Source organism: Pterocles gutturalis, unplaced genomic scaffold (genome assembly GCF_000699245.1).
Source record: "Pterocles gutturalis isolate BGI_N339 unplaced genomic scaffold, ASM69924v1 scaffold28276, whole genome shotgun sequence".
In the NCBI taxonomy this organism is placed as follows: Eukaryota; Metazoa; Chordata; class Aves; order Pterocliformes; family Pteroclidae; genus Pterocles; species Pterocles gutturalis.
In genome coordinates, this window is record NW_010101341.1 from 24324 (window position 1) to 30323 (window position 6000).

General features: G+C 39.9%; 1 protein-coding gene across 1 annotated transcript in view; it reads left to right on the forward strand.

Moving 5' to 3' along the window:
* Nucleotides 1-6000, forward strand: part of OGFOD3 (2-oxoglutarate and iron-dependent oxygenase domain containing 3) — a 41599-nt gene that overhangs the window by 21752 nt on the left and 13847 nt on the right. The window lies entirely within an intron of this gene.

The window sequence follows — 6000 nt, forward strand, 5'->3', positions numbered from 1 at the left end:
TGACCATGTAACCCTGTACAGTCAATATTGAAAAGGAGAGCTGGGCAGAGGTAATCAGACAGTTCTCTGGATTCATCTGAGCATTCATCAATCCCTAATTCCCAGGCAGGGCAGTAGGATTCGGGAGGGGAACAGCTGAGAAAGAAGCTAGTTTTGTTGTTGTTTTCCTTATGCCAGCTCTGGCCTCCTTAGACACAATCCTGTAAACCTTGGCTAGCTGACAAAAGCACAGGGACCAGGGGACTGTGGTATGGGGGGTCTGAGAGAAACTGGTGTCCACCTGAATTTTAAATTGATATGGTCTGGAGCTTGATAATAAAACAATTCTGGGCCCAATAAATACATGTTTGCAATCTAATCTTAAGACCAAGCTGAAGGAAGCTTGGTTTTTTTAATTGTTGATGCAACTACAAATCTTGTATTGTGAAATACTATGTTTGATCTTGTCCAAAACAATGTTTGATCTGTTTCAGAAAGTTTCTCAATAGCTCTTTTTTGGACTTCTCTTTTTTAGTTTATTATGAAGACTTCTTTTTCTATTAACTAGGACCATGAGTCTGTGGCATTCCTTGAATAATAAATTGCAAGGACTTTGGAGAAGAGGGGACAACTGCATTGCAGTACAGATAAAATAACAAACAAATGCATAATCCTGCCACCTACATTGCTTTCTTATTACAATCAAAGGTTTTTGCAGGATTGATAAGTAAATGGTAGGAAAGCCTAATTTTTTTCTCAGTCAAACTCTGAAGCAAACATGATTTGTTTTATTAATAGTCCATGTAATTTCTGTGAAACTGGAAATCTGGAAGTGTGCTTTGATTTTTTTTATGTATATGATTTTCACTTTTGTTTTAATCTACCCTTTTATGGAAATAATAAGTATTGGGAGGGATTACAGGGAAAATTAATATAAAGAGGAATGGTGACAGGACACTTGGACTTGTTCTATTGTGAGTGTTCTCATTTGGCACACCAGCAAGATTAGTCTTCTGTAATTTCATTTCTTTGTTTTCAAACCTGAAAAAGGCTTTGTTGTCCATGCTGCCAAGGCAGAATTGTTAAAATGGCTGGATGCTAGGAAATAATAAAGTCAGTTGGGTTGCATACGTAAATCCCTGTCTCAAAGCCTCTTAATTCCAAGAAATTTGCATAACACTCAAGTTATAAATCTATGTGAAGGCAGACCAATATGACCAGCGAGTGCTTTACTGGCTTAAAACTTGATTCCTAATGTTAGCTTGAGATTTAAATGTAGGGCCCTTTCCCCAAAAATACTCGATAGCCATGGAATCTAAATATGAATGGACCTGTGTGGATTTGGGTTGGGATTCTCCAGGGTGAGGTCCTATGTTCCAAAATTCGTAACTTTACCATAAGTCCTATCATCACTGTGCAACACTGTCATATAAATTGCTTTGCCACTTTTCAAAGTGTTTGTGAGTTATGTCTGTCCATCATCCAGGTGTTGAGTTGCACTAAATGAAAATGGCATTTTCAGAACTGCCTTCTGTGAAACGACTCAAGAAGATCGGGTCAGACCCCAGGGGAAATCTCAGCTCACTTCCTCTCCATTTTAATCTTCTGAAGATCCTGTATATTGTAAAATCTCCTGAACACGGTGCATCTCTCATGCTATGAACTGACTGTCATTCAGAAATCAAATCAAGTTGGTATTTGTCTTTCAGAGTTTTTAAGCTTCAGTAATGTGTTCAATGTGATGACCAAACCTGTCAGATATCATTTGTGGAAAAACATGGGTGCTGTACCTGGTAAGAGAATTCATCTTTTGAAAGAAGTATCACAATTCAACACGCTGTATGCCTTAGTACCAACCACAGGTTTTCTATTTGAAGCTTCAATATCTGGACTACTAAAAGCAATCTCTAGATCTACAAAGAAATTAACTAGCAGATAAGGAAGCACAGTGCGAGCTAAAAGATTCTGAACACAGCCTCCAGCAGGCACAGAGTCATTGCAGAAGGGCTGATGTTCCTGGGGCAGGGAGGAATTTGCAGAATTAGAAATAAATTAGATCATTAGAAATAAACTTGGCTTAATTGATTTTAGTCCAGTTAAATACCCTGAATAGCTTTTTATTAAGGGTATCTCTTCCCAGTTCTTGACAGATAATTCTGAATTTGCAATACTTTCATTTCTGTCTGTCCTTTTCCAGGTTGAGCCTGCTGTTGCGACTGGGAAAAGCAGCGCTCTGCTGCTTTGACCTCTGAGGCTGAGGACAGGATTTGTTCTGTTAAACTGGCATAAATCTAATGCCAAGCTGCTGCAGACAAGCACTCTTAATTGAACACATGGTGATGGCAGAATTTGGCTTGATGTTTCCCAGCTGGGTGAGAACCTTTGTAAAGAGCCCTCATGGTTCAAACAAAGTAGAGAGAGGTCAGTACCTGTTAGTGTGAACTGGGGACAAGTCCTGACATTCAATTTATAGCCTTGTACCTGAAAGCGTACTTGTTACAAGTATTTGGGAATGTTAATTTGTATTTTGAAAGAAAAATATTTGTAAGGAAAGGTAAAAGCCTGCTTGTGTGAAGTGTCCCGGGGGAAATAGAAAATATGGCAGGAGACCAAGCCAGACTTTGAATCCCTACTGAGAGGTTGAGTGAAGCTTCCGGAGGATTTCTGTGACATTGTACAACTTCTAAAACTGTCTTTCTATAGAAGGGTTTTGGGGAATACCAGGAACTTTTGTAAAATTAATAGGTACGTGATCAGATTAGGCTTTTAGCATAAACCTAGCTTTCAATCCTGTAGCTTACACTATATTTTAATTTTTTATCTCCTATTACATGATTCTAGGGACTCTGAGCAGATGTCTTGGCATTTCTCATGTACAAAATTTTCATTGTGTAAGCAGTTGGGGAATCATTATGTTTTTTAATTCCCCATAAATCCAACTGAAGGTTTGCAAAGGTACACTTCTGTTGAGATTTTCCTGAACAGCTGTTGCCCACCTGAAATATTCTAAGCTCCATCTTAATGAATTTCAAGTCCAGAAATGTTTACCAAGATACTTGATTTACAAAAATATTTTAGTTTGGATTTATAGCAGAAATTGAGTTTCATGTCTTATTTATTTTTATTTATAAGGTCAACATCTCAACAGGGTGCTCTCCGAGGCTGTAGCACATAATGATGTGCACGTTAAAATAAAAGTGTAGCTGCAGTGGCATTGATAATGATTATGCTGTCAAGAAAATCTGTTTTTGTTTCTTCTTCAGTGGCAGTTCTTAGTACATTTGAATTTCTCCTTTATAGCTTTCCTTCCCCCGTAAATAAAGATGACTTTGTTTTTAATATAGAGTTCCTCACATTCCTTCTACATCCAGATAGCCTCACGGAGTGTTTACATGTGAATTGGTCTCTCTAATATGTTCATGTGGGGCTTTGTGCAATATTTTTGTCTTGTCTAAATTCTAGGAATAAAAACAGGAAATGTTGCTGGAGGTGAGGGCTCTCTGAGGGGAAAAAAATACAACCAACCACCCTCCTCCTCCTCCCTTCCCCAAGCAAAAAAATAAAAAAAAAAAGAATCTCAACTGCTGTCTCTTGTGCGGAAATCCAACCAACCATTCCAAGAGCAGCAGAAGAGTTATTTCCGTGCAGAACCACAGATGGCTCTGGCATGCGTCGATCGCTTTCACCTCATTCAGAAAGGCAGTCGTCTCAGGAAATCCGGCTCGTAGAGCCATCGTAAAGTGGTGAGTGTCTGCTGCTCCTTGTAAAATATTGTGAAGAACTATAGCATACTCTGCCTTATCTCTGCTTTTGTAAACCTTCTTAAGAAGCTGAAAGCTAATTTTGCATCGTGTTTCCTGAAACTTCCCAGTTAGCTCTTTTAATGACAATCCATGTATCCCTAAACTATCCGTGCAGGAACTCTTTATCTTCCCTGCCAACGTTGGTGACTTGTACTAAAGCTCTTCAGGATGGACTGTCCAAAGAAAATAGCTGTCCTGTTTCCAGACTGCACATCTTGCTTTGGTTGTGTCCATCATCTCTCCTCAGATCACTTATTTCATTTCTCAGTTCTGGCCCAGCACACTTCAGCTTTCACCTGTAGCGTACACTGACAGGGTCTATGAGCTCAGTCCATGATTTATTCATCGGCTGGCTCGTTAGGACTGAGAAGGAGCTGGCTGCTTCCTTTAGCCCTTTTAGCCCATGCAGTGTGTTAATCTTTAAGAAGAATTTCTAACAGTGGTGGAACTGTCAACTGTTGCTCAATTTTTGAGATTTTTAATTCTTCAGCATTAATTTTTTCCAAATACTCTCTTATTTTTCTTCCATTGCAGGCATGGTCCATACTTGAACCGACACCCTTTATTTCAGAGGGCTTTATCTCCATCTCTATCTACATCTCCTGTGCAGCTGAACTAATGGCAAGGCAGGGATCAGGATTGTCTGCTGGTGCGCATTCTCGGCTTTCATGATAACTTGTGGACAGTGAGTACTGAATTTTGAGACAGATCCTAGAGAAACTTTTATTCTTTTTTTCATTGTTCTTTGTCAGGGACTATTTTGCATTAAGGAACTGCTGGTTGAGCTGTTCCTTTGTGAACTCTCATGGACTTGAGCAGGATCCCACCCATGCAGATCAGGCTGCGGGATCCCAAGAACAAACCCTTGCTTGGATAGCTCTCGTGAAATCAGTAAGGCAGCCCAGAGGTACCACCTGCATTTTTGTAACCTTTAAATGCATCCAAACAAAGCAAAAACCTCAAAATATCCAGGCTGGGTAATCCTGAGGCTGTCCAAGGAGTCTTGGATCCACGAGCTGCCAGGTCGGATATATTGTTAATAATGAACTTCGCCGAGACCTTCACCGAAGACTTCAAGCTGAAGACTGGTGGTGTGGGAGTTCAGGAGGAACACATGCCTGAAACCTTAGTTTCAGTTTTGAAGGGAATATTTTCTTTATAGAGAGAAGCTGAGATTAATGGAGTGCTCATGTTACTGGTTTCTGGAAATTTCTTGTAATAGGCCTCCAGTGTTCAAAAAGCTCATTTTAGAAATGGATGTCCTTCCTGTTCTTTTGTTAACAACAACAAAAAGGCCAGCTGGGTTACTCAGACATGATATTTCTAGACAGATACCTTGAGAATTTGTCTCTTTTTCATTCATCTGTGTATACAGTTATATTAAGCTGTTTATGTAGATGCCAGGACACTTTGCTCCTGACTCTACAAAAAAATCTTGATGTTTTCTTTCCAATCTGCTTTTCAGTGCCAGGGTAAGTTCTCTGGGTGGATTCATACCTTGGAGGTGACCTCCTCAGTGTAGTAACTTGCCAGCCAGACCATTACATCTGGGGGAGAATAAACAACGGCAGGTCTTAATGGAGTCATTTTGCATGCGTTGGCTCTGGGTGGTGGTTTCTTCCATTCCCTCTAGCAGGGAAATGTTTTTATTTCTGATTTACGTTACTGCAGAGGAGACGTGTTCTGGGAGCCCTCTCTGCATGTTAGAGCTTTAAATGCGGTTCACTGAATACCCCATAAAAAGCAGGCTACATTTTACTAGATAATTCAGAACTTAAAAGCCAGACAAACTCTAAGCCCATTTAGTCTTGGCACTTCTCAACACAGAAGAGGTAAGAAAAGTGATCTTGCACTTGGGTTATTTCTACTTCACTGTGACAGTTCTGTGTGACAGTTAAGGGGAGAGAGAAATTAATTGGGAAGGCATTCCTTTCCACAGGGAGGAATATGATCAAAATAAACTCATTTACTAGTATGAAAAAGAAATATAACAGAAGTCAAGCAGAGGGGTAAGTTAAATTGAAGATGGTGTTAGGCAGAGAGCAGCTACAGGAGACTTCTCCCACACTGAAACCTCCACGTCAATGTTGAACTGACATTTCCCCCCCTTTAGTCTGTTTTATGGTTTCATTAGAAGATCAGACAAACGAGTGGAAACTGTGAGCTTCAGGCAGCAAAGCTCTTGCTATTAAAAACCCTTCATAAAACTTTCAGCAGG